At 46.3% G+C, this 14,046-nt stretch overlaps 1 long non-coding RNA gene across 1 annotated transcript in view; it reads left to right on the top strand.

Moving 5' to 3' along the window:
- The window catches only part of LOC146049418 (uncharacterized), a 146,794-nt gene that overhangs the window by 59,311 nt on the left and 73,437 nt on the right, over positions 1–14,046 (top strand). Inside the window, exon 3 of the long non-coding RNA XR_014466119.1 lies at positions 11,177–11,221. This is a non-coding gene — a long non-coding RNA (uncharacterized LOC146049418). The remainder of the gene's footprint in view (positions 1–11,176; positions 11,222–14,046) is intronic.

Below are 14,046 nucleotides of genomic sequence, written 5' to 3'. Positions count from 1 at the left end.
CGCAGTTCAGAGTGACCTATATAGACACTCTAAACTGCGGGCGCCCTGTGCAAGGACTGGGCGGGCAGCTGACATCCGGTGATGTCAGCTGCCCGCCCCTTGCATGTCCGTCACGGCCTCATTAACATGAGAACGCCCAGCGTTCTCATGGGAACGCCCATGCCCTTCCCCCCCCCCCCGCACCCGGCGAACCAAAAGTTTGCCGTGGGTGCATGCACCCTACGTCTGCACATGCACATAAATGTGCAACATCGGTCCTCCGTGCGAATGTAATTAGAAAAACCCGGAGAGTCTGATTGGTTGCCCATAGCAACATCCCATCTTCAATAGAATTTTAGTAAATAAACCCCACAGGATATATTGGTTGCTCTCGGCAACATCACCGCTTTTCATCTTTACTAGCTTTAGTAAATTTACCCCAGATGGTACACACAAAAGTGCAGCTGTGATTGGGACACTGGAAAGGTGCTGGCTCAAATGATCCCTTTAAACCGGGACATGCAGGTTTGAAGTCAGCCAATCACAGCACTTGTGTACTTCATGAGTGTCCTGATTTAAAGAGACACTATGGTAACCCCTACGCTTTATTGTCTATGCTGGTCTAACATTCTTTTTGAGAATCTGATCAAACCTAGACACCTCTACCTCAATCTACTGATCCAGGAACCTGTAACACAGTGCAAAATCTATTACGTAGAGGTGAAGGAGCTCATAGGGCTAGTGGCTAGAACAGGAAAGCAATGTTTCCCTGGATGGAGAATGATTTACTTTAAGTCATTTTGGTAATAAGTATTGTAGTAATGGGAACAATTCATCTAGTTACACTGCTCATTGGGGGTAATTCAGATCTGATCGCACGGCAGCCAATTATCAATACATCACTCTTGCATATGGATCGTAGTATGCATGCATGAGGCCATCCTGCAATGAAAGCCTACTTTCTTTTTTTTTTGATCACTGGGCGCACGCAAGGTGATTGAAGTAGGAGTCTGTGGGTGGTAACTGGCCGATTCATTACTGAGACTGAGTGCCAACAAAACGCTGGGAGTATCTGGGATAACGCAGGTGTGCCCAACTGTTTTAGGGGAGGGTGTGCAATGTCAGCTTTGGGTTGGATATTGTACTGAGGATAGAAATGCGCACTCTGTGGCTTCTGATGTGTGTGGTGATCTTTTGTACCAGGGTATAAATGTACTGTGAGACTGATGGTGGTGAAACAAGTTCTCTTTATTGTAGCTGGTACAAGTAAGATAAAATGTCTATCAACAAATGGTTGGGGTAAGGTGGGGGTGGTGACCCTGGGGGTGGGCGTCACTAGACCAGGGCTGGATATGCCTGTTTTCATCACAGCCGCTGAGTAGGTCTCCTTCGGTGACTGTCACCCAGTGTGAAAATCCTGATCCCAATCCTGCTATTCTGATTGCTACTTCCTTATTCTGTTCCTGCTATTCTGCCTGTTGCTCTGATCCTGTTCCTGCTATTCATCTTGTTACACTGAACCTGTTCCTGTTACTTCCTGATCCTGTTCCTGCTATTCTGTCTAGTACCCTAATCCTGTTCCTGCTATTCTGCCTTTTATGTTGATCCCGTTCCTGTTACTTCCTGATCCTGTTCCTGCTATTCTGCCTGTTACGGTGATCCTGTTCCTGTTATTTCCTGATGCTGTTCCTGCTATTCTGCCTGTTACGTTGATCATGTTCCTGTTACTTCCTGATCCTGTTCCTGTTACTGGCTGATCCTGTTCCTGCTATTCTGCCTGTTACGTTGATCCTGTTCCTGTTACTTCCTGATCCTGTTCCTGTTACTGGCTGATCATGTTCCTGCTATTCTGCCTGTTACGTTGATCCTGTTCCTGTTACTTCCTGATCCTGTTCCTGTTATTCTGCCTGTTACATTGAGCCTGCTCCTGTTACTTCCTGATCCTGTTCCTTGCTGATCCTGCTCCTGTTATTCTGCTGTTCTGCTATTCTCTTATTATTCGTGTTATGCTGTTCTTGTACCTCTTTCTTCCTGCTATCAGCATGCTACTTTTTAAATATGTTCCTCCTTATTTTCCATGTTTCTTCCTGATCTATCCCAATATTCTTTTTATTATTTTCTAGATCTTTTTCTTCAAAATCAGGTAACTCTTACTATTCACAAGCATTATAGTCAGCAATAGCAGTATTATCTCTGGTGCAACATTTTTTAATTAAAGGGACAGATACTGTATTCTTGGTACCACGAATGATAAATGGTTCTCCAGCCAATCAGTTCCTAACTGACATTGATTTAAAAAAGGGCAGTTAGGATCTGATTTGGCTGGAGTACAAGGCCATCTTACAAGCTCGGAGTGGCGCTGAAAAACGGTCCTAGTAACGATGTTTGTAAAAAAAGATCATGTAAATATATTATTATTTAAGTTGGAACTGCTTCCTGTTCACCGCCCCTTACATATTTCATTGCATATAACTTTTTTGGCACTAGAACTCTCCCTAGAATTTAAGAATAAATATGCACTGATCCAGACAAACTAAACATAAGAGATATAGGACAAATTTGGAGTCCAGAATTTAGTGATTCTTTCATATTATTGCAAAATATAACGTTAGTAAGATTATCTCCGTAAACTCACTGTACGTTGAACTCAAATTTTGTGCGACAAAGGGGAAAAAAAATCTGATTTCCTTTCAAGTCATTAACAGATTGCTTTGAAAATGTACGTTACTTATGCCTAACAAATCAAGAATAAAAAGCTTATAAAACGTCCCTGCCTGAACCAAATTACTCATTCTCTCCCGCAGTAAAAGCCGTCAGCTAGAAACTGACCAAAGAATTTTAAATATCTCATTACATGATTGTGTCATTGTTCAAAGTGTCCCTAAATGAGATTAAACAATATTCACACAGGGGTTGGTGTGTGTTCACCTTCATTTAAATTAGCCGTAATGATTGATTTTAAAGGGGAGGAAAATTTTCCTTGAACGACTTTCTTACAATATCAAATACAGTTTTTGGTGGAGATACCTTCAGAATGTAATTACTTCATTACTTTTTTCAATTCACCTACTTGATAGTAATGTTATATTTGTGCATCGACTTAATAGCTGAGATACTGTAAGAAGAATCCGCATTTCCCTGAAATCCCGAAATTCGCTTCATTTTTTTTTTTTTTGTTAACACACGACTGCTAATATCCGTCATGGAAATCTATGACGCATGCGATAACAGTCATTCATTTCGATATTATCAGCTGGACATAACTTGTGCCAAATAGTGCCATTTGGGGGCTATTGGCTCTGCAAATTAGTTGTCTCAAGTGTCCCGCCAGATACTTTTCTTTTTTTTTTTACAAAATACAGTATGTAACTTATTTTCATCACAGAAGCTGGAATTTCATGGAGCTTCACATTTGTTATATAAATTCAAACAAAAAAAGTTGTATATAAAACAGATTATATTTCCAACACAAGGTAACATTACAGGTCATTATGATGAATAAAAAAGTTTGCTTGTGCAATCTTTACACCTATTCTGACAAATTCACTTGGCACTCAAGGGGTTAACATGGTGTTTATGCTCCTCTCAAGGGCCCTTGTGCTTCCCCCCTTGGATCTGCCAATGGCTTGACAGGTGCAGTAGGGAGGAGCAAAGAGTAGGACTGGAGAGTACTGGTCATGCTGCCGGCACCGCAGGAACCACATGTCACTGCAGACAGCAGCACGGTAGCAGAGCTAGTGTGAAGAGTCATTTACTGAGCCGGATCTGTAGCAAAGAGTAATAGGCTGCAATTGGTATATTAATAATACGTTTCGGGGATAGTCACTAAGATGGGAGTTCTATCGCTATCTTTGATTCTGTGACTTAATAATAATAATAATAATAATAATAATAATAATAATAAAATTCCGCTTTTGAATGTATATGTCTACGTTATGTGATCTTTTTAATGAGAATCTGCGCTATTTCCATCTGTAAGCACAATTCTGTCACGCGCATTATAGAAGTGAGGAAGACTTAGCCGAAGTTGTCATCAAAGTAACCAGATTTCCATTAAAAACTTCTACTTAATGATGGAATTAACATCAATGTAGATTTCAGATTAAATAGTTTTTGAAAGGTGATGTAATTTGAATTCAATTAGTTACTTCCAAGCTTGGTGAATCAGAAATTAATCACTCATGTATTTTGCAGACTATTATTTAAAAAAAAAAAAAAATGATCGCCATAGCGATAGGAAAAAAAACAGTATTGAGTGTATGCGGCAGTGCGTTTGGTGTCAATCCGTACATCAAACATTTAAGGCTAGATGTATCAAACTTTCAAAAAGTGATGAAGTTGAGACTGATAAACAGCCAGCCAATCAGCTCCTAACTGTCATTTTGCAAACCCAGCCTGAAGTGTTTTATGGGCACCCCCATAATCACACTGGACGTTCCCCAGCTAATGTAGGCGTGGAGATGCCTGCTTGTGGTGGGCAACTGACACCTGAATCGGGCCCTAAGGTGCAAAAATATAGTCCCCCCCCCCAAACACACATGGGAAAAAAATAGCGTTGTTTTGTATAGTTTACTTCATATTGAAAGACCATTACACATGATGCCACACACTGTAGTGACTAGTATACATTATGCCACACGCCGTAATTCCCATTACACATTGACATCAACGTAAAGGGGCAGTGGCGTTTTTTACCTATGGACTGCACTCAGGGCCGACGCCACCACTAGGCAGGACTAGGCATTTGCCTAGGGCGCCGGCCACTGGAGGGCAGTACCAAGCCGCCGAGGTACCAGAAAGCATCCCTTCCTGCCCAGCGTCAATCAACGCTGCCCCCCGCGCGCCGCCTGCTCCCTGCTGCAGGGATTTCAGCGAGGACGGAGAGGACTCGCAGCACCCGGAAGCTGTACATCGCAGCAGGTACAGCGTAGCATCGTAACAGCAGGTACAGCGCTCCGGGCGGGCGGCGCGGGGGGGGTTTGCCTGGGGCGGGCGGGGGGCTTGCACCGGCCCTGACTGCACTGGCTTCACTGTGACGGGCAGTGACTTCCAATTGGAAGTCTGACCTGCCAGTCACAAAGGCAGTCCCATTGGGAGGTGTTCCCTCCCTCCGGGGCGCCTTTGTGTGGGCTGCCGTGCAAAATGGCGATTGCGCATGCGCAGTACCTATATCGATACTGCACACGCGCTGGTCCCGGTGCCCTTAACTTATATTGTACAGGTGCCGGGACCAAGATTGCTTCTATAAGCTGTTGCCCAAGCAACTCATAGAAGCTGGGGGCATGCGCAGTACAGCTGTTTGTACTGCGCATGCGCCAGTCCTGGCGCCTGTCATCAAAGCACAGGCGCTGGGTATGGGGGGAGATGAGGCACTGGCGGCAGTGACAGGGGGGTGCCTGACTAGCGGCACCCTTGCTGCGGCCAGAGGCACCCCCCCTCCCCAATAAAGTACAAGCCACCACTGTAAAGGGGCATTGCAAATTATGGCATACACATAATGCCCCTTCACCTAATTATCAGCTACTGCACAGAAGGGCAACAAAGTAATAACTCTCCAAAAACAATAACTTCTGTTGCTGAACTTTAATCATTATATTTGCAGAAACTTACTGCTCTGCAAAATGAAGGGTATTGACTCCCTTTTGGCAGTCAGCAGCAGCGGGTAAGGTGCGGGGTGTGCTGTGTCCTGAAGCAGCAGCAGCAGCGTGTGTGGCTGCAGCACCGGCATACAGATAGGTGTCAGCCAGCACTGGGTGCCCAGATGTGTGATACAGATCCCCCCAGTGTCCTCAGGGAGAGCAGAGACTGGTAAGACGGTAGTTTGCAGTTTTAATGGATGGCAGGGGGGGCCTTTGAGCTGGTTATTAGAGGGTAGTTATTTGGAGAGGTGGTTTGCCCCTCCCCTTTAGCATGGACCTATGCCGCTACATTCCCCTTCATGCCCCAGCGGAACATTGAGCGGAACATTGATCAGTGATATGCGTGAAGCCATTTACTGATAAAGTTCAGAAGGGATGATGATTTGGGTGTAACTAGCTATGAGGGTTGTTGTGCAAATGTTGCTTATGCCAGAGTCTTCTGGGTAAGGGCAGGCGGGTGTGGCTAAAGGCTGTGCATATATGTTTCTGAGCAATGTGACCTCTAACATCACGCGCCTAGCCGCACCACCTGGTTGCCAGGCAGCGCATTTGCCAAGCGCTGCTGGTGCTCAGCACTGCCTGGAAGAAATTAAAGTCAACTGTCCATGCGCATTTTGATTCCGAAATCCCGGCATTGGAAGCTCCAATCCCGGAATTGAAATCACGGCAATTTTTGCTGCAAGTCTCAGGATCCCTCCGATCCTGATCCCTAGTTGCGAGAAGGTATCTTATTTACGTGCTGTGGTGTTGGAGTGTAGGCAAGCACAGCTGACGCGGAACCGCACGAGGCCCAGCCGCCTCCTCACCCGCAGCTGGCGGCGAATAACTTGCGTCAGCCCCTTAACAAAAAAAACAAACCATTTTTTTTAGGTTTTCAAAGTATCTTTCCCCTTAAATTCTTGGCCCGAAAAAAAAAGAGCTTTCAAAGAACAACCGTTACACTTTAGCAGAGTGATCACCGCTGTTATTGTGAGGTTTCCTAAAAGGGATTTTTACCACCAAAGGCTCTAACGAATGTATCAACTACGTCGTTTCAACAATTCTTCGAAGGTATCATTTTTGATTTTGCAATATATTAATTTTTTTTTTCTTACTTCTATAGTCTGACAGACCCGAGGAAGGAATCAGATGTGGGTATAACGGTGCTCGCAAATTTAACTTAAATCTGTAATTTTTTTTTTCCCAGCATTTCCTCAGAGAAATTAGATATTCTATTCACTGCATAAATTTTCAGGTTTTGCTAGCACGACACTCAGAGTGTTGAATTTTTTATGACAAAAATGCTGTAATAATTGTTGAACAGATGTAAGTGTTGGAGAGTGGGCTCTGGCAGACCTCATGAAACCTCTATTAGCAATTTAACCCCGTCGTTGCCACAGCCGTCCTCAGCGTTCGCTCTAATCAGTCGGCATCACCTTCCTGTATGTTTATATTAACCTAAAAAAAAAAACACGGCCTCCTCAGAGAATCGCAGGTCGCATTGATTTCAGGAGTGCAAAAGTTAAATGCAAATGTGCCGGGAAGGAAATCGCCTCGTTGCTATTTAACCTATTCATTGCTGGAGGGGATTCTGCACAAAAAGCATTTTTTTTTTCTGCAATAACTAATGCAAATTCAAGCGTGAATGTTTCGGCTTATGCAAACGAGGGTCGAAAAGCGACAAGGACATTTTATATGAAAAATCTCTAATATTTAAGGGTTAATTGGTGCAAAGTAGAACATTTGCACATAAGAGGGCCCTGTGCGACCCCCCGACGGGGAAGGTTCTCATTAGGGATTTTGACCAATAATTCTCCTACATGCAAATTCCTGTGAATCGGAGGTAAATCAGTGGGAGATGACAAACAACACGAGAGAAGGCAGCGGTGGGAGCCCGTCAGGAGTGTAACCACACAACAGACCAAGTGGCAACTTCAACGCTGCCAGCAGACCCGCCGGAGGAGAGAGCCATGGAGACAGCTGTCTGATAGAGAGATGTAAGCCGGCTTTCTTCTCTGCATGGGTCCTGCGGTGCCATCCGTAGACTAAAATGTGGTGTCACTGAATGGATTTGGGAGGAAGGGGCCATATTTCCATGAGGCCGTAAGAACAATTAAAACTGATAAAATCGCTGCGGACAGGACCCTATATGCACAGTAAGTCTGATGTGAGTAATGAGGGATACATAGGATAACTTGTCAAAAACTAACCCCAGCATTCCAATATGGGTTATCCCGACATGGGGCTCTTAATCCTCTCCCTTGCACCCTAACCCTCCCTTACAGCAGCCTTACGCTATTCCTTCCCCCATGCTGCCTGACCCTATCCCACCCCACTAGTCTCTAAACCTAACACCCCATACCCCGCAGCCTAACCCACCACAGCCTAACCCTAAATCACTCCAGTAGGGCCTAAGTCTAACCCCCCCTTCCCCAGCTGCACACTAGCACGACCCACATATGGGGTAGATTGGTGTCCTTTTGTAAATGTGCACTGTAAACAGGGCCTGATAAACCAATAGGCCAGGCATGCCCAAACTATGGCCCTCCAGCTGTTGTGAAACTACAAGTCCCATAATGTCTTGCCACAGTTTAGCTATTAGGGGATGCTAAAACTATGGCAAGGCATGCTGGGATGTGCAGTTTCACAACAGCTGGAGGGCCATAGTTTGGACATGCCTGCATAGGCTGATTAGGCTACATCCTGGGGTGCTGGGTCCTCTGCACTGGGATGAGAGCACTTCCTGGTGCCGCTGGAGTTAGGGCCAAACAAAGTCTCATGAGAGGCATGGGCCTCAGGGCGGCACCAATCAAGGCCGGCAAGGCAGGGTCACATTCTTTAAATAGCAGCATGGCAGAGCAGGTGGGCAGTGGCAAGTGACAAGCGCCGCCACCGACATGATTCATCATATGTCGGCGGCAGCGCCGCTCGTCACCCGCCGCTGCCCACCCGCTCTGCCATATACAGTACATCACCGGCTATCTCCTTGGTCCGACGGTCCCCCTACACATCCGGCTCTGCCACTGGGTGATCTGAATTGCTCTGGCTCACTGCCACCGGCGCCCATTGGCTGCTGTATACACATAGCCTATTGGCTGCTGTGTATCCAATGGGACCAAATAAGGGACATGATCACCTGTTACCCTTTCTGCTATTGATGAACATATGGGGGTCAGTAGAGGTTACTTGGTTGGCAGAGCCCGATTGGGGTCACCTAGGCAACATAAGTTTATGGCCCCCCTTCCCATCACTGTTGCTGACCCGAAACAGAACAGAAAAGAGGTTAGGGTACTGTAGATACTAGAGGAGCCAAGCTTGAATAATAGGTGGCCCATTTATGGATAGAGCTCAATGGCTTACTGAGAGCTGGAGGTGAAGTCGCTCTGACAACACCAGATATAACCCAACTCTTGCTATAGATCTCTGTCACCCAGCAGTAGGAGGAGCCTATTGATGGTATTACTGGCTCACCTGTGACCACACCCCCGTCCTGCTGCACATGTGCTGTGGTGAACCCCAGTCACTTCGGACCAACGTACGGTGGGTGAGGTGAGGATCAAGAAACGGTTGATTAATGAAGAACATTTATTTCATTAATACAAATTAGGGATGCCACGGGAATCGGGATTGAAAAATGCTCAATCCCGGGATTGACATCTCTAAGCGGTATGCACGGGTAGAATAGGCAAAAAAGGAGCCCTGCCCCCCCCACTCCGGCTGCTCCGCACATATTTACTTACATGAGAGCATAGGAGGGCAGGTGGCCAGAAGCAGGGCAGACATCAGCGGGTGCAGGCAGCGGGAACGAGAGGAGCAGGCGGGTGATGGCGTCAGTGGCAGCCGAAGCTGCAACTTGAGGACTATGGTGAGGACTGAGAGGTCACTCTGGAGCAGATATGGGCGGTGCGGCCTGCGCAGCGTGACCCTCAGAGGTCACGCTGCGCAGGTTGGACTGCCCATACCCGCTCCAGACTGCAGGCCGGGGATCGGGAACTCCTGGGCAGCGTCTGAGCGTACGCTCAGACGCTGCCCGGCTTTGATATGCACATACACAGCCAATCCCGGAATCCCGGGATTGGAAGGTCCAATCCCGGGATTCAAATCCCGGCGTTTTTTAGGCCAAATCCCGGGATCCCGCCGATCCCGATCCCGGGATTGGCCACCCTAATACAAATAATGTCTGTGGTAAGGGGACCAGACTGGCTCAGGCAGCACGAACCCTACAAACGGGCAGGAGTACAAAGCATATTGACATTTCCTTTTGCACAGTTCGGTTCTGCCATTATATACTTAATTTCATGGTCCAAAGAACCTGGAACCAATTTGATATGATTGAATTATGCATGCTGAGCACGGTTTGGCGTAGCTGCACCTCGTTGTGGCCTTAGTGCAAGATTTGTAATTGTCTTCATTCATCTATGAACCTACTATATATTAAATTACAGTATATAGTGGCCCAGTGTATGGTATCACAGCACAGTATAAGGCATGTGATGAATCAGGGTGTAATAGGGTGGCGGCGGCCCAAGCACAAAGATCCATTTACTGGACGACTGTGGACATTTACCTCTATGTGGGCCAGATTCTCTAAGCTTCAAAAGTGATAAAATCCAGAGTGATAAACAGCCAGCCAATCAGCTCCTACCTGCCATGTCACAGGCTGTGTTTGAAAAATGTCAGGCAGGAGCTGATTGGCTGGCTGTTTATCACGCTCTATTTTATCACTTTTGAAGCTCAGAGAATCTGGCCCTCTGCATTATGGACCAGATTCAGCCTACTATCCCCTTGATAGATGTGTAATGTCTAGGTCGACACCAAAAGGTCGAGGTGCACTAGGTCAACACGAGTTTTTCACAAATATTTTCATTTTATGGGCAGTTTCATAGTTTTACGATCGATATGGACTACGATAGGAAACGGTAAAGTGCGCCGAGTGTGCCTGTTGTACAAAACATGCCGAGGGTACAGGCTACACTAACTGGGATCCATGTCGGCAGATTTTGACACTGACACAAAAACTCATGCTGACATTTTCATGTGTCGACCTTTTGCTTGTGTCAGAGTTTTGTAAATATCAACCTAGTGATTGTCGACCTGCGGCACAGCCGGTGGCCGATATATAGGTATTGCTGATGAGACAGCCCTATGTATCACAGCGTTAAGTCGCCCATGTTACATGGCGTTAGCTGTTCTGGTAGCACCATATTATAACGCCATTGCCAGAGCAAGAGCACTAACACTGCTTTATTCTGGGCATAGGATTGTTTGGGCCAGATGCACTAACCTTCAAAAGTGATAAATTGGAGAGTGATAAACAGCCAGCCAATCAGCTCCTACCTGCCATGTCACAGACTGTGTTTGAAAAATGTCAGGCAGGAGCTGATTGATTGGTTGTTTATCACTCTCCATGTTGTCACTTTTGAAGCTTAGTGCATCTGGCCTGTAATGTGGTAATATTGCAATTATGTTTAATTATTAATGAAATACTATAAATACAATGTACTGTATATACTGTAGTAACATTTATGTGTATCGTTATTATGAAAGTCACATTTGTATGTATTTGTTTATTTATAAAGGTGCGACAGAGAGGAGATCCATAGAACACAGGAGCTGGAGATCAGGTACAGGACTTGCTGGGTTTTTGCCCTGTACCAACTGTTTTGATGCAAAAGTTTAAATTAGGATAGTTACATTGCTGGCTGGAGATGACATTATTATCCCCCTATAGTGCACATAATCCCCGTATAGATGTTTATGGCAGTGCGTGTAAAAGACGCCCCCCTCAGGCAGCAGAGCAGCACTACAGGCGGCACGTATAGGCCTGTACATGTCACTGTCTCTGACATGGGCCTGTGACAGGATTATTGCCCAGTTTGTGCATTACACAAGTGGCAGCCATTCGTAAGGGGTGTACACACGAAGAAAATTTGTGCTATTTTCTAAGCAATCTGACTAGATTGCTTAGAAAGTAAGCACAGATCTCTCCGTGTGTATGCTCCGAGAGATTAAATATCTCTTGCTAACTAAGTCAGTGCATGCAGTCAAAATCTAGTCAGATTGCTTAGCAAATGACTGCAAATCTCTCTGTGTGTACAGAATGAGAGATACTGATCGCAATCTCTCATTCTGAACAACTACTCAGCCTTTTTTTGCTTAAGTAAAATTGCTTAGCGAAATTGCTTAGCAAAATTGCTTAGCACAAATCTCTGCGTGTGTATGTGCTCTCCATGGGAGATCTTGACATCAGCAAAATTGCTTAGCACAGATCTCTACGTGTGCATGCCCCTTTATCCTGGCCGTAGAAAACCTCACGTGATAGGCTGACAGCAGTCATGTGCTCATTGTCCCCTTCCCCTCAGCTGTGCTCATGCTACATGTGCTGTAATACCCAGCCAATGGCTGGATGGCGGCTGCAGTATCACAGCACAGTACACACATCCCAGCCTTACCCATATGCATTGTGTGTGTGAGTGTAATAATGTCCCATAGTCCCTGTCTCTGTACACATGTAACGTGTATCATGTGCTTATCTTATCGATCTCTCTTTCCTGAACAGCATTACCAACGCTGGGAATGGAGATAACGTTTGGGTCCATCACATTATGGGGGAAATTTACTAAGACGATATTTTGTATTCATATTCTGGTACTTCTGTAGTTTCACAGCGCCAGCATGGCGCCGTGCTACTTCCGGGTTCTATGCTCGCCACGAAATATGTAAAAAAAAGTAACTTAACTCCATGCCAACATGGATAGTTCATACCCCCACTATCCATGTTGGCATGGAGTTGATTTTAAATAGCGTGGCGAGCGTAGCGAGCCACCGAGCCCACAGCGTGGGCGAGCGAAGCGAGCCCCGCAAGGGGACTCAGACGCACGGCGCCATACTGGCGCCGTGAAACTACAGAAGTACCCATATTCTTAATACGAATGAATATGAATGCATACGGCTGAAACAGCCGTATGCAAATTTGTGTTCCGGAGGGGAATTTACAAAGCAGTCAAATAGGACTGCTTTGTCATCCCCGACGTCGTATTGATTTGTATTAGTGGCCGTATATACGGCCGCTAATACGAATTCATATAGCCAGTCTGCACGGATCAGTCAGATCCATGCAGGCTGCAGTGTGTAAAAAAATATAAAAATAAATAAATAAAAAACGGTGTGGGGTCCCCCCCACGGCCGTAACCAGCACCGTGGCTGGTTCCCAAAATACGGGGGACAAAATGACTAGGGGTCCCCCGTATTTTAAGAACCAACCCAAGGCCCAACCAGCCAGCAGGGTAATGCCACAGCCGGGGGGAGTCTTTTTATACAAGTCCCCCCGTCAAAGCATTAACCTACCGACCAGTCAGCCTGGCCAGGGGTTCTGGGGAAGTGGGGACCCCCCCAATAAAGGGGTCCCCCCGTCATACAAAGCCCATACATACTGATACTTACCTATCTTGATCCAGTAGGTAGGTCCAGGGGTGCCGAGAGAGGGGGGGAGCAGGTACAATTTACCCAGGCTCGGGCCTGTCAGGGGGGCCCTGGTCTGGACACACAGGTTTTTTTTTTATTTGGTGGCAAGTACCCCTAACATGACCCATTCCATTAGGTACAAAATGCTCTGTTCCTGGACTTCCCTGCCAGTGGTAATTACAGAGGTTGGACTCCAGCACAGTCCAAAATTCAAAGAGGAGCAGTCACATCAACTGCCAGTGAGTCGACAGTAATGCTTGGGGTGGCAGTATATGTGACCCCCCCCCCCTTTTGAATATTGGACTGTGCTGCAGGCTCACATCTGTAATTGCCACTGGCAGGGAAGTCCAGGAACAGAGCATTTTGTACCTAATGAAATGGGCCATGTTGGAGGGTATGTGTAAATCCTTTGCAAAGAGCATGTAACCCCTGGCAGAGCATGTTGACCCCTGGCAGAGCATGTAAATCAGGGCAGACAGGTTAATCCCTGGCACAGAATGTTAACCCCTGGCAGAGCATGTTAACCCCTGGTAGAGCATGTTAACTTCTTAATATGCAATGAGCATTATGGTGTGTGGCATAACGTGTAATGAGCATTATGGCATGTGGTATAATATGTAATGGATGTGTGACATGTGTAATAGACATTACAGTGTAAATTTTTGTACGTGTATCCACCTTGGAAACAGTGGCGTAACACAAGGTCCGCAGAGTGTGCGGGGATCTCCACCCGTGGGGGCCCCAGGAAGTTGTTGTACCGGGGCCCAGAATTTCTCTTGGCGGCCCTGGGTAGGTCCCTGGGTCCAGTGAACCTGGAGAACCTACATCGAAAGAAGAGGACGTGATCTTCGCTGGAGGACACTGGTAAGTATAATTTCCTTCCACAGGTACCCCTATGGATTTCGTTGGACCCCTGGACCAGGACACCGGACCCCCGGACCAGGACCCCTGCTGTGTCTGTGTGATGCCTCCACTAGGCGTTTCA

This window comes from Crinia signifera, chromosome 12, assembly GCF_055691185.1.
Source record: "Crinia signifera chromosome 12, ASM5569118v1, whole genome shotgun sequence".
Classification (NCBI taxonomy): Eukaryota; Metazoa; Chordata; class Amphibia; order Anura; family Myobatrachidae; genus Crinia; species Crinia signifera.
This window is presented reverse-complemented; position numbering and strand designations above follow the sequence as displayed.